Source organism: Pseudonaja textilis, chromosome 1, assembly GCF_049901715.1.
Source record: "Pseudonaja textilis isolate UNSWEBS1 chromosome 1, rPseTex1.2, whole genome shotgun sequence".
Classification (NCBI taxonomy): domain Eukaryota; kingdom Metazoa; phylum Chordata; class Lepidosauria; order Squamata; family Elapidae; genus Pseudonaja; species Pseudonaja textilis.
In genome coordinates, this window is record NC_141990.1 from 214738237 (window position 1) to 214753667 (window position 15431).

General features: G+C 42.2%; 1 protein-coding gene and 1 pseudogene across 1 annotated transcript in view; both read left to right on the forward strand.

The window, feature by feature from the left end:
- The window catches only part of CLASP1 (cytoplasmic linker associated protein 1), a 238772-nt gene that overhangs the window by 61068 nt on the left and 162273 nt on the right, over window positions 1–15431 (forward strand). The gene's annotated exons all lie outside the window — the stretch shown is intronic.
- On the forward strand, window positions 1917–5273 carry LOC148128017 (lamina-associated polypeptide 2, isoforms alpha/zeta-like; annotated as a pseudogene).

The following is a 15431-nucleotide window of genomic DNA, read 5'->3' on the forward strand; positions in this document are numbered from 1 at the left end:
TGTTTACCTCTTTGACACAATCCAAGAAAAGAGGGGTGGTTTTATATATTAAAGAGGCCATTCCAGCAAAAATGATTTATACAGATGATGATGGGAGAATATTAATGGTAGAAATAATGGACAATAATAGAAAGATACTTTTGATTGCAATTTATGCAATCCGAATGATAAACAGGAAGAATTCTATAGAAAATTACATACTAAGACTGCTGAACTTGACTATGCTAATGTAATTATGATGGGAGACTTTAATGGAATTGTGGATAATAGACTTGACTATATTGCAACAACAGTAAAGCATAACAGGAAAACTCTTCCTAAATCCTTTTTAAAATGATAGATGAATTAACTTTAAAAGACATATGGAGAGAAAGAAATGATAAATCTAAGCAATTTACGTTCTATTCAAATAGGCATCTATCATGGTCCAGATTGGATATGATTTGGATTTCAACAGATTTAATGTCTAGTATTCAAGAAGTAAATATTGAAACAAGTACTTGGGCTGACCATAACCCATTGACAATTGAATGGAAGGGACAAAGGAAAAGATCGAGATGGACATTAAATAATTCTATTTTAAAGGATAAGGAATTTATACAATGGATGGAGAAAGAATTGGCCTTCTTCTTTAAAGAGAACAGAAAAGAAGACACCTCAATACAGAATGTTTGGGACACAATGAAGGCCTATGTTAGAGGCTTGATAATAGACTATACAAGAAAAAAGAATAACAGGAAAAGGCGAACTCTTAAAGCCTTGGATGATGAATATAAGGGACTTGAAAAAGAATTACAGAAAATGCCACACAGAAAAGATGTTAAAATGAAACTGGATATAACTAAACATAAAATGGACTTAATAGAGAAAGAAGAACTGGCACAGAAAATTAGGAATGCTAAACAGAATTATTTTGAGGATGCAAATAAGCCAGGTAGATGGCTAGCATACAAATTGAGAAAGGAGAAAGAGTCGAGGAAAATACCGCAGTTAATAGATGACCAAGGTAAAATTTGTTATGGCAGCAAAGAAAAAAAGAGATTATTTATGATTTTTATAAGCATTTGTATAAGAAAGAAGACATTGATGAGGAGAAAGTTAAACAATACCTGCAGAATGCAAATCTACCTAAGATACCTAAAGAGATTGAAGAAATGCTAGAAAGTAATATAACAATGATGGAGTTAAGTCACACTTAAGAAACAAAATAATGGAAAGGCACCAGGTCCAGACGGGTTTCCTGTAGAATTTTATAAAATCTTTCAAGAATCACTGTGTATTCCACTGTTAGAAGTTATGAATGAAGTTATGTTAAAAAGATGATACCTAAAACATGGTCAGAGGCTTACATTACACTTATTCCAAAAGAGGAGGCGGACCTACTGCAAATCAAGAATTATAGACCGATTTCTTTACAGAAAAATTTATTTTTATGATGCTTTTTTTCTTTAATTTTTTTGTTTTTTTCCCCTTTAGATTCCTTCTCTTTTCTGGTGTTATTTTGTATTCTATCTTTTTTTAAAAAGTTGCTTTTAAAAAGCCCGTCATTGTTCAATCCTAATCAACCAAAACCAATTAAGGGTTACCAGAGATAAGAACATACCTATTCTCCAGAGTGATGTCGACAGGATCCAGACAGTGTGGGATGATTCTGGTCTGCTTGCTCTTTAGACTGAGTTGTTTAAACTGAGGACATGCCACCTCTTCACTAATGGTCCCCGGTTTTCAACTCCGTTTACTGTTCAATCAGATGTGCTTTCTTAAGCTCTTCCAAATTTTCCTTTGGAAGCTTTGGATTTATAGTTATACAGTTTAAATTGGCAGGAATAGACAGAAGAGAAGACAGATCACAGGCAGCAGGTTCGCAACGTGCCGAGCCCTGGGGCTTCAGCCCGCTGTGCAGGATTACTCCTGGAATGCTGCTGAAGGTGGAATTGGACGGAATCCGCTATTTTGAAGGTTACGGCTCAGTGGAATTCCCCAAGGCAACCGGCAGCTACAGCGATCACAAGGAAGTCGCGGTTGGAGTTTTGTTTTTGGAAGTGCCTGGTGGACAGCCTATTCTTTGAGGGAGTGTAGCCCAGAACAGTGGCATTTGATGCACTCTGTAGGAGGAAGTGGGGCTCCCCAGACTGCCTACCCTTTAGGGATTGCGGTCCTGGAGCAGCAATAGTGCAGTTTGCAAAAAGCTGACGATCAGCTGTTTAGCACAAGGCACGAAACCAGTAGGGTGCCAGTTCTGGAGCGGAAGAGCAGCATGGATTCCTGGCTGCCTGCCTGTTCAGAGCTATGCATTTGTTTTTTGGAGATCAACTTTGGAGTGCAAGGAGAAAAGGCACTGCCAACACTAGTCCCAGATTTGCAAGTCGATTAGCAGCAGTGCTTAGAGTGGCTCCCTGGAGGCCTGCCAGTTGAGGAGAGCAGTTCAGGGCAGTTTCAATTTTGAAAATTGCATGAGATGCACATCAGGTAGTTGAGGAGAAGGCACAGAAGGTTGGAGGCCATACCAGAAGGACATTGAGTGGTGAGATCAGACCCTAGTGCCTTTATAGTTGGAATAGTTCATCTAGGGCAGGGGTCACCAACCTTTTGGACCTCAGGGACGACCAAACTCATAATTTTAGATCCCAGGGACCACTAACTGGTTCTGTGGGCGGGCCTAATTTGTGGGTATGGCTTGGTGGCCATGTGACTGCCTAAGCATGGCTTGTACGTAAATATTAGAAATATTTATATAAATATTGAATTTTTCACAAAAAAGCAACTTTTACCCAAAATCAGGCAAAGCAGGCAGATTGAGTTGCTCACAGAATCACAGATTCATTCAGAGATCTATTTTTCTGCCATTGGCTAGCTCAGTCTGTCACATAAAATTTGCTAGCAAGCAAACTCATAAAATTTGCTAGCAAGCAAACTCACAAAATTAACTCACAACACAGCATGCATGTAAATATTGAATTTTCTATAAAAAAGAGCATCTTTTACCCAAACTCAGGCAAAGCAGGCAGATTGAGTTGCTCACAGAATCATTCAGTGATCGATCGATCTGCCATTGGTTAGCTCAGACTCTCAAATTTGCTTGCTGTGAGCCTACACAGAATTTGCTTGCAAGCAAACCTTCAGTCCTAAGGGAGGTTCGGCTGTGCTTAGCCGAAGATCTAAAGACTAGCTGGAAAGCAAGAAATCCAACCATTTCCTGCTTCCTAGCTTATCTAAATCTCCCGACACAGCAAAACAGATGAATGTCGGAAAAAGGAAAAATAGCAATTTAGCAGGCAAGTTTACCAGGTAAGGAGTGAGTGGGCAGGGAGGGTTCCCGTGCGCAGCCCTGTGTTTCTGCATAGCCTGAATTAATTGCTTTGTGGGGATACTCTGGGGGTGAGATTTCTCTGCGGTCCACCAAAATTTTCTCACGGCCCACCAGTGGGCTGCGGCCTACCGGTTGGTGATCGCCGATCTAGGGAGTTAGTCAGCTTAGTTCTTTAGATAGTGTTTGGTTAACTTTTCTGATAGGAAGATATTTGAGAGTAGGCCCAAGATGGTGGATCCTAATGCCAGTTTTTCATCCTCTCAAGGCTTGGATTACTCATAGTCAGATAGAAGAGGGTCAAAAGGACCTCCTCTAGGCCTGGTAAAATAGCCAAGGGGGCAGCTGCCAAGAGCAAGGCCAAGGCTATTGCCACTAAAAGAACCTCAGGAGAAGGCCGAGCTCAGGCTTCAGCAGGCCTTAGAGAAGCAGTTCACTAAGAACACCAGGGAATAGGAGAGGCTGAAGCAGCTGAGTCCTTTAATGGAGGATACTATCCCTTCATTTGCTCATCTGGGACAACCTTTGGATCTATCTCAACTAGTGAGTCATAGGGATAGTTCAGGGTCCCAAGGCTGGGCTCCAGAAGACAGGGAGGAGTTAGATCTTTCTCACAGCAGGGGAATCTTACAGATGGGACCCATCAATCCTGTGCCATTTATAACACCTGGATAGCTGGAAGGTTTAGAAAGAGAATGGGTCCTCCAGCAGAGGCAACCTTTACTCCGACCACAGCGGGCCTCCGCCAAGCAAGTATGACCAGCCCATGCCCCAGGAAGTACAAAGATGAATCTTGGAGGTGGCTAAATAGGGTTACGTGGCATGCATTCAGCAATGCCGCCATCAGGTACCTGTATTACAAGGGCCCCCTACGGCACATAGCCAAGGGATCCCTTATCAAGTTTAGAGCGATCCATCAAAGTTCGAAGTACAATATTCTCCGGTTTCTTCTGACCAGAGTCAATCTGAGAGCTCGATAGAGAAAGGTGAGATTGAATAGGACTTGTCAGAAAATGATAGTAGGGCCTCAGACAAGCCAGTTTTAAGGGGCTTTTTAGGCCTCACATGTTTAAGTCACTACTTTTTAAGGCCAAAAGCATGACCAAATTGAATTTGGACACTGCTTTGCCAGATCCTGCTCTGGGCATTACAGAGCCAAGTGATCTTCTTTTTGCCGAACCAACAGAGGAGGAGGTGATTCCATCTCCAAAACTTTTCTTTAATGTGGTTCAGCAACAACTGGACTTGCCAGGGACTTACCCAAGTGCCACTTCCTTTGATAAGAAATTTTACAATGTGGCCACGCCTCTGGCAGACATCTTACAACTCCCTGAAGTAGATGAACTGGCGCTGGCATCGTCCTTGAGTACGCTTAATGATGCAGATGATGTTCTCAAGGCAGATGATAAAAAATCGGAGCTGGCATTGTGTAAGACACACCAGGCTGCTGCATGGGCCGTGAAGACCGCTACAGCAGTATCTTTCTTCACTAGAGCCTTTTGTGATTTGGCTTTGCTGGATGTAGGAGCAGGTGCCCGCTAGTGATATCAGGATTCATCATGACTTTAACAAGGTGATCGCAGCGGCAGAGTACACAGCTGATGCCACACTAAATTCTGTTAAGTTTGCTTCCAGGGCTATTGCATCGGTAGTGACAGTTCAACGCCTCCTGTGGCTCAAGTATTGGCAGGCTGACCCCAAGCGACGGTGGAAGTTGGCATCAGCTCCATATAAAGGTGGCAAGCTGTTTGGGGCTCTCTGAAACCAGTCTGGTAGAAGCCAGGGGCAGATGGAAAATCCTGCCTTGTATTTCAGAGTGGATAGCAGGTTTTCACCATCTTTTCGTCGGTCCTTTCGTTCCTCTTATTACAGACTGAACTTTTAACGATCTTAAGGGTTGTTCGGTCAGAGGCAGGACTTTCAGTTATTCCAGGGGTTCCAGGACAAGAACAAGCCCCAAACACAAAACAAGCAGCCCTTTCGAGAGACAGGCAACCGTTCATTCCGATGCCCCAAGTGTCTACCATACCAAGGCTCCTTTTGGTGGTAGACTAAGCCTTTTTGCGGATCAATGGGAGCAGACGACAACGGATGCTTGGATACTAGACACAACAAGGTCCAGTCTATCACTAGAATTCTGATCCAAGACCCCGAAGGTTCTTTATCCATTGCCTAATCTCGAACAATGCAACCAGGAGAAATCTAATGGATGCAGCTATTCAGCATTTACTGGCTATCCAGGCCATATAGTTCCAGAAGACCAGGAGGGGTATGGATTTTAGTCAATACTATTTGTCATTCCAAAGAGCTGGGGTGGGGGGAATGGAGAGCAATTCTCAATCTAAAAGGACTGAATTGTTACCTGATATACTGAAAATTCAAAATGCACACTCTAAAATCAATTCTACAGAGTGTCAGGGAGGGAGATTATTTGACATCCATCGATCTCTTGGAGGCTTACCTGCACATACTGATTCGGCCAGATCACCATTGGTACCTGAGGTTCTGCTATGAGGGCAAGCATCTGCAATACAGAACCCTCCCGTTCGGCCTGGTGTCAGCGCCCAGAACCTTCACCAAGATTCTGATGGCATTGATGGCCCATCTCAGGACCATTCCAGTCCGTATACAATGCTACCCAGGCGACATTCTAATTCAATCGTTATCGTACAGAGAAGCAGAGGAGGACTTATGGATTACCCTGCAGGCATTGCAGGCCTGCAGGTTCTCGATCAGCACCAGCAAGAGGCACTTTACGCCAACCACCTGTTTATTACTCCTGTGGGCGATAATAGACACAGTAGCAGGGGTGGTCTCCCTCTCCTCAGAGCGAAGGTCCGACATCCAGGGACTGGTGAGTCAAGTGAGATCCCTCAGGGTAGCATCGCTTGCTTAGCTGTCTCAGCTGTTGGGCAAGATAATATCTTGCATTGCAATTGTGCCATGGGCTCAGCTGCATGCAAGGGGCTTGCAGTGATTCCTGGTCCACTATCAGAGATCGGGTTGGAGCAATTCACCGACAAGGGTAAAGGTTCCACCAAAGGTGATAACATTCTTTCTTTGGTGGAAGTCCCCGGCGATGATCAAGGGGTGCTTTTTCAGTGGCTCCAATTGGCCATCTGGCACTTCAGTGGAGAATTCTGATGGGGACAATTTCTCGTCCCAGGTGATTAGAAACATTCAGGTGGCCAGAAGATCATTGACCACTAAAATGATGCGACATGGAAGGCCTTCTGTGAGTAGTGCATAAAGAAGGGATTTCAGCCTATTTCAGTGGCTATGGCCCAAATAGTGGACTTCTTGCAGACGGGGCTAGATAAGGGCCTGGCCCCCGCCACTATTCGTAGGCAGGTGGCAGCCCTTTCTATGGTCTTGACTTTTGGGAAGTTTGAGTCCTTACCAAAACTCCCGGAGGTATGTAGGTTTCTCAGAAGAGCCACTGCTGGTGGTGCATAGGTACCCCACATGGGACCTATCCAAGGTTCTTCAGGCACTTAAGACTGTACCTTTTGGGCCTTTGAGATCTGTCAGCCTACGTTTTCTAATGTATAAGGTGGTTTTCCTCATGGCCATAACATCAGCCAGGAGGATATTGAAGCTGGCAGCCTTATTGGTTAGGGAGGACCTCTATTTTCTATGCCAACAGAGTAGTCCTGTGGTTGGACCGGGCCTTCATTCCCAAGATCAATTCCTACTTCCATCAAGCCCAGGAATTGATCTTGCCGGACTTTTGCCTGGCACCATCTCATGCCTGGGAGAGGGTCTGCCATACATTGGATGTAAGGCGGGCCCTCCGTATATATATGAAATGGACTGCATGTTTCAGGAAGATGGTGGCTATATTTGTGACGTTTCAACCAACTACGACGGGACAGAATATTACGCCATCGGCAGATGGATTAGAGGATTCATCACTAAGGCATATGAAGTGCAAGGACTTGCCAAGCTGAGACAGATTACAGCTCACTCCACATGAAGCGTGACCACGATGGCTGCGTGGTGCCACTCAGGCTTCGATGGAGGAAATTTGCAGAGGGCGACCTGGTCCTTGCCTTTGCCTTTTATTAGGCATTACAGACTCGATACATTTGCCTCGGCAGAAGCTGCCTTTGGAAGACGGGTCTTGCAAAAAGTGCTTTCTGTACCACAGGCTCAGGACCAGCCGGTGACCCACTGGTAGGACATCAGCTTTGGGTATGTCCCAAGCTGTCTGGATCCTATCAACACCACCCTGGAGAAGGTGCATTAGTCTTACCTGAGATGTTCCTTCTCAGATCCAGCCCCATCCTGGAGACCGTGTGGTCCTGGGTGTCAGTATGAGTGGACATTTGCCATCAACAACCACATGCATTGCTTCGACATCATCGAAAACTGGGGACCGTTAGTAAGGAGGAGGCGTGTCCTCAATTTAAACAATTCAGTCTAAAGAACAAGCAGACCAGAGTCATCCCACACTGTCTGGATCCTATCTTCACCCTCTGAGGAGTGTCTCGGGTAAGACCAATGCCCCATTTAACCTTGGCCAAATAAACCAATTTTAAATTCCTTCCTTTTACTTTTAATAATCTTTAATTTTTACCCTTCACATAGAATCTGAAACGGGCCTGTTTCCGGCTTCCAGTGGGCCTCCAGAGCCTGGGGGAGGCTGTTTTCATCCTCTCAGAGGCCCCAGGGGAAGCCTCCGGACCCCTAGGAAGGCGAAAAATGGCCCTCCTGGAAGTTCCAGCAGGCCACACCCACCCAGCAACCAGGGAGTGAACTGGGATTGCTTAAGTTGCTCGGATTTTTGAATCCCACCCCTGACCACATGATTCACTTAACCATGGCAAAAATGTCATAAAATTGAATTTGAAGCATTTAACAACCCACATTAGTGGCAGACATTCCAATTCCAATTGTGGTAATAATTTTGAGGACCACTTTTATTTTAACTTCTTTGATGCTAGATCAAATGTAATTGAAATTTTTATTTTTTTAAAAACTATATTTGGTAAGTTTGCTGACAAGATAATGAACTTAGCAAGTTAAGCATTCATTTTTCAGTTGGGGTGTTGAATCTGTTTACTCTCAGTTACCAAATTTTATTATTTATACACAATGATGTACAACAGGGTAACATTCCCTATTGGGAAAGATTAAAATTCTACACTCCATCTATCTCTAGTTTGTACAAATTATGGAGAAACAGCACATTTGCTTTGATTCCTATAATACATTTGATATTTACTCCAAAAAGAAGAGAGGTCTTGTTTCACCCTTAAATAATGTTTTTTCTTTAAAATAAGGTTGTCTGTGGTGTGCTGAGAAAATAGCAGAAACAGGAAATAGGTTTTTCTGTCTTTGGCATTTAGTCTAAGCATTTCTTTTAGTAAGAGGTTATTTTAAATTCAGGCTTATCTTTTCAAGTAAATAATGATATTTTTTTTGCTCTTGCTAGCATTGAAGTACCATTTTGTCTGGCTTCTGAATTCCTATCAGGCATCATCAGCGTATTTATAAGTCTTTATGACCATGAGGGCTAGAATCTTACTGTGTTTTGAAGACTGATAGTTAAGATGCTGAGGAAAATAATCTTCCTTTGATTAGTGCTTACATTTTATTGATATGCTTCTACTGTTTTAGCATATGTGGGAAGGGATTATGTGATATTGTCTGGCACTGCTCCATAAATATCTTCTTAATGGTAAAGTGATACAGATGGGTTACTTATCTCCATTTGAAAACCTTCTAGGCCAAGAGGAACAGCATGGGTCGCTGCCATTAGAAAAAGTGAATTCTGTTAATTCAGCATGCAATATGTCTAGCTTTCTGATAGCTCACTTGCATAGTGACCTTGAAATCACTCATGAATCATTAAATTTCATTAGAACCCTGTCTCCTGCTACTGTAAGATAACATCAGGATAAAGGTTTTTTATGGTTTTCCAAATACATTCCTCAAGTTTGAATAGACTGTGAAATTTTTTCACAAGTCTTGATTTCATGCCTCTTATTTTATTCACTCTTCGTTTACAGTAAAATCCCTGCGTATGTATCTGATTTACTCAAATTGTGATCCATTGAAAACGTTAAAAAGTTTGTGTGCAGGATTTTGGCTTTAGTGAAGGACATTACTTTTTCTTCCAACTCTGCTGTAAAAAGACCAAGGAGATTAAAAATAGTTGTAATCAGATTGGATAAGTAAAACCTAAGTACAGCTATAGAAAGCAGCATGGTGCCACAAGAAGTTATCTTTTTAAGTGAAAGTTAGCGTTTCTACCCTGTTAAATTCATCTTTTATTTTCTATTCCTTGCTTGCAAACTCTTCAATTTTCTTAAATATTTACTTTCATGGTAAACAATTATTGTTTTTTCCAGGAGCAGTCTTCGGATTTGAAAAGGCTAATTATTTCCTCAGGACATTTTATTAGTGTTGTGTGTAATAATCCAAAATGGAATCCGGATTTGATTTTCTATTTAAGATGCACCATATTGTGAAACTATTCCTTTGAAAAGTCTGTATGTGGGTGTACAGAAGGAAGGAAGGAGGGGGAAAAGCTCTCCAGGCTCTCACCTCTTTATTGACCAGAGGTACAATAATATCAGTCATCAGTCTGTTTCCCATGAAAGTTGCTGTAGGAAGACAAAAACTGGCAGATGAATACAGTAAAGTACTTGGGTATCGCGCGCATGCGCACACACACACATACACACACATATTGGAAAGCCATTTTAGCTTGTTTCTGTTTTTCAAACTGTCTCCTCCCTGACTTTCCACCTGACCATTTGGTGGGACTGATTCTCTGCAGAGGTTTCTTAGGGAAGCAGCAGGTTTTTGATGGATAAACAGAGAAAAGCTAAGTGAACAAAAGACAGAAAGGAAAGTGGGTTGGAGGAAAAAAATGAGAAATTGGGCTGTGGATATGGGTGGCTGCATTCTGCTATAACATAAGCTAGGGTTTGTCTTAAGCCAGCTATCTCAGTCTTGGGGTCAAGCAAAGGAATCTGTTCAACCTTTCGGGTGGGTCTGAATCCAGCTCAAATTACCTCCTGTCAGGCAGATCAAAAGCAAAGTTAGCTGGAGATGATGGGAGTTGTAATATAGCTCATCTGGGCCTGTAGATGAGCAGGTTTGGAAGGGCAGAGAGTTTCAGATCTTTTATCACTTCCAAATATTGTATCTTGAATGGAATTAGCATAGTAAACCACGTGTCTCTTGCTGAAGATAAAGCATAACTCTGACTATTCCTAATCTTTAAGTCTGGTGGTGGCATAAAACCTCCCTTGGTTCCTGTCTTAGGTAGACAGGCACTGATTTGGTGAAGCATTCCTCAGACAAATCAGACTTCTCCAAAATGAGGACTAAAAGAAGCTTTGCTTCACCTTTTTTGCATTTTTATACTTCCCATGGTTGATAACCGTCCCATTTATTCAGAAATGTAAGTGAACTGTCAGCTTATGTGCAGTTTATATCCTAGATATGAACATAAGAGCCTTGGTGGCGCAGTGGTTAAGAGTGCAGTACTGCAAGCTACTTCTGCTGCAGCCAGCTGCCTGCAGTTTGGCAGTTCGAATCTCACCAGACTCAAGGTTGACTCAGCCTTCCATCCTTCCGAGGTGGGTAAAATGAGGACCCAGATTGTTGGGTGCAAGAGGCTGACTCTGTAAACCGCTTAGAGAGGGGCTGTAAAAGCACTATAAAGCGGTATATAAGTCTAAGTGCTATTGCTATATGCAGAAATTGGAGAAGGCCTCAGACATTTTGAAGAGATCTTCAGTAACTGGAGTAAAAGTCAAGTTATATAACTTGCTAGTGAACTCTCTGGCCTTAGAACAGAGGTCCCCAAACTTGGCAACTTTAAGACTTGAGGACTTGAGCATAGCTGGCTGGAGAATTCTGGGAGTTGAAGTCCACAAGTCTTAAAAGTTGCCAAGTTTGGGGACCCCGGGCTTAGAACTTCTTGTGCACTCTAATGCTACATAACAAAACTTTTTGTACATGGTTGTGGCTTGCCTGTCAAACACAAGGTACAGTCCTCTAAAATGTATGCAGCTTTGAGACAGGTTACTTAAGATTTCTTTTACTCAAATATTGATCCAAGAAAGCTTGCAGGTTCTAAGGTCTTTCATGCATGGATAAAAACATTCAAGGGCAAGTTAGCCACCTCTGGTGGTAAGATGTCTTACTGAATAAGTAGCCTAGTGATTAAGCCTGAGGACTTACTCAAATGTTTGGGGAAAATAATTGGCGTGAAGTGAGAATGTGGCTTTCATTCCCAAAGATTTTGGAAATAACTGCTATTCTCAAAAGGTGAGCTTCTCCCCACCTTTTCCAATATCTGCTTGAGGAGAAGGGTATTTAAAAAGGCCTTAATTTCTTATTTGTTGACTGATTCTCAGTGATTTTAATTTCCCTTGTTCCATCTCTGGTTCTGGGGCAGAAAGGTGTCAGGAGCTTCTTTCCATAGTCACAAATATTCCAATCATTCAACAAATACCGGAGTCAGAAAAAGCTTGAACATTGCAAGACTTGGAAGCACAAGCAAATTGTGGAAGTTAAAAATGTACAGATCATTTTTTCTCTAATGTTTCTTATTCTGATGCTTTGGTAAGGATCCTAAAATAATATACTTTTTTAAATGCTTTTGTCACTGTAATTTTCCTTATAATTTGGAGCGCCCAATGAATAAGCCAATTTCCCATCTCTTCAGATCTGGGTAAAACAAGCAGTTTTCCTTCTCTCCTTATACTGCCTCACTCAGTTTCCCATGAACCTTTAAAAACTGACAGGATTCAAGGAAGAAACAAGTTGGAGATCAATTCACAAAGGGTATTTGTAGGAGATGCTGTTTTAAAGAGAGAGATGCTTTCTTTTTTAAAAAAGAAGAAAACGAGGTATTTATTTCTGCTCGGTAGTAATGCTTAGAGAATATATCAATCTCAATCTTCCAAAATAAAAAGATATAGATTGTCTGATGGATCATGCTACTTGCAAACAGTAGAATTAGAACAGAGGAAGACAGCCTAATAAGCAACCTTGAGGATGAGATGGGTCTATTCCCAATTGGCCAATAAATCTGATTATATTATTTCTAATGTTAATAAAGAAGCGATTTGGGGACTTTTTAGGAACTGATTCGCTTTTGCTGTACAGTTTCTTGACATTTAATGGAGTCATAGCAAGAGGTAAACCTTGCCCGCCTTGTCAACTGAGGCTGTATCTCTTCTCCAGATGAATAGTCATCACTGAAAAATGAGTTTCTGCTCCCTGCTGCTTCTTCATGGGGCCAGGTCCAGGTTCCCTAGTCCTCTCACCTCACTCTCTTGTGGAAACCTTATACCTCATGATTTGGTTGACCACAGAAGTCGCCCAATGTGGCATATTGGTATGAAAAATGAGGGGCAGATTGTGATGGTGAGGAGGGACAGGGGGTCACAGTAGAGTAAACCTCAAGAGTAGATTTGAAAATATGTGGAAGTGTGCAGGAAAGGCAGACTTTTGCAGACTACTAATTTATGGGCTTCCAAATTGACCAGCATTTCTATTTAACTTGGCAGAAAATTTTAGAAGAATCCCAGGAAGATGAAGCTCGTGCTGCTTGAAGAAATAGGATATCACATCATTCATTTTTAAAGATTCCTGTCTCAATTTCTATTGGTAAATCAATCAGTCCCATTTGACCAGAATTCATTCTTCTATATACTTGCGTAAAATCAGATTGCTGTAGTTTTGCAGGGTTTTTTTTAAAAAAAATAGAACCTTGAGAAAATACAGCTGCCACCAATGTAAGCAAAAAACTTTATATATCTGATTTCTGTACACTGAATTATGTCCCGTAGGGTGGAAAAAAGCTGGCTAGTGCATGCCTTTGTTTCATTACTGCACAGCTTGCATATCCTCATAAGTTCAGCTTTAGACGTGATTTAAAATTGCATGATTGATGACAGAGAAAATATTCATATTCTTACATCTAGGGTGGCAACAGAGATTTGTGGTGGTGCATGTATATATGTCTATGCATTTGCAACCAATAAGTCATGTTTACATAATCAGTTCAAAGAAATAGACATTCTATCATCAATCATCCAGCAGTATTTAATAAAGTACTATGTTTGCAGAAGATTACAACTCAAAAAGCAACTCTTTCTCCTTCCTGCTTAACCTCAGAGTGCAGGAAGGCTAGCATTCCCTGGGAGGAGGCAGTTTACAGGAAATTTATATTCAATCCCTCTTATTTCCCTGAAGGATGAAAAAAAAAGATTTCTATCTGAAAAATCAGATGCTAGTGTATTCTAGCAGTGGGGAACTTTGATCACCTAAATGTTAGGTTACCGTTTCATTATCCTTGCCACCAGCCTACTAGGGAAAGCTAGGGAGAGTGGGAGTCCAGCAGCATCTGGAGGCTATTGCTGTTGTTCACGTGTTCCTTTCCATGATCAGGAGGAAGGAAATAATTCACCCTTTTTGATTTGGGGTTCACTGGGTCTGTTGGCTTTTAAGTTTCTAAAACAGTTTTTATTGATATCAGGAAGAGGTGGGTTGTTGTTGGGTTTTGTTTTTGTTTTTTTGCAATTTAGGTCCATCAAAGCATTACACTGTCACAAGTGGAGAAATTATTCTCTTCTAGAGTGTTTAGATAGCTTCCCCAGGTTTGCGGAGGGTCATTTTTGTGATTGTTTGGAAAGATTCTGAGCTTGGTAAATCCATGCATATATTTAAAGTGGGGGAAGCATATTCAAATACGAGTATTTTGAGAGTAGGTGGCTCAGCAAGATTCCATAGTTCTCCCATGAGCTGTTCAGAGCATCCAGAAGTGGGAGGTGCTTCAGTCTCTTCTGGAAAGGCTGGGCTTAAAACTCCGGGATGCTCCTCCTCCTCCTCCATGGGACACCTCCTCAGCGTCCCCCAGTTTTAGCTCAGCCTTCGTGGTAAGAGGTTGTACAATCCCTGACTGGAATGGTTTCTGATTCAGCTAGTCAAGATTCAGGTTTGCTCTTGGGTTAATTCAGCTTGCAAATTTTTCCCCCTATTAATCTGGCGATTTCAAGGCTTGTGGCTCTATTAGGTTATCCCCCCGATCGGTTGAAAGCAACTCTTTGTGACTGGCGGAGCCTGCCACTTCGCAGGCAGTCTGAGGCGCCACTTCAGGCATTTAGCCTATCTAATTCCCCGATCGTCTTTGCGATCTAGCTGGAACGCTCGCAGCCGCGGCTCACTTCTCCTTACAGGATCATTTGTCTGACATTTTGGAGAGGCAGCAGCAGCGGCTCGTTAAACTGTTCAGGCATTTAACATAGGAGATTCTGCCTTCCCGCCTTTTTAAATGGCTGGCTTCAAGTTTGCGCCTAAATATTACAGGTGCTAATCCCTGCTGGTTTCCCTTCTTGGGGACCGGGGCAAGTACTTTCCCACTCCACTTTCCTGGGATTATTTCTCTCTTAGCCTGCTGGCGTTGGATAAGCAGGATAGTCCTTAAACAGGAATTATTATTTTTTTCCCTCTCACAATTGCTTTTGGATCGTTACATTGGAGCGAAGCCTCAAGTGCCATTTCAAACAGCGGGATGTTTTTGACAGGAAAGGATCCATCCAGAACCTGTTTAGCTGGTTTCCCTTGTTGGGGACCAGGGATCCTGAATATTTCTTGCTTGGAGCGTTTGGGGGGTTTCCCTTGCTGGGGACCCTTAGATACTGTTTCCAATATGGGCTTACATATAGATGTAGGCATATGTATATATATGTGTGTTTGTATAAATATATATATATATAGAGAGAGACTTACACTCCTGGAGAAGCGCTCTACTGTCAACCACAGGGGTAGGCACCACCCCTAAGTACAAATAATAATAATTAATAATAATAATGATGATGATGATAATAATAATAATAATTTTAAAAAAATAAAGTTAGAGACATGAGATTCAGTCCTCCACAATGGAAGGTGACAACGTCTTCCGCTCCAAGACAAATAAGTCCCGAGATAAGTCAGTGGGCCCCAAAAAGGCTTCTAAGGCGGTGGATAAGGATGCCCATAGATGGCACCAAGCCTTGGAAAGGCAGTGGCAGAAATGGGCCAGGGAGGCGGACAAGATGGCTATGACACAACAATTGGATCAGGGCCCAAGTACATTGTTGGGGCCCTTGGT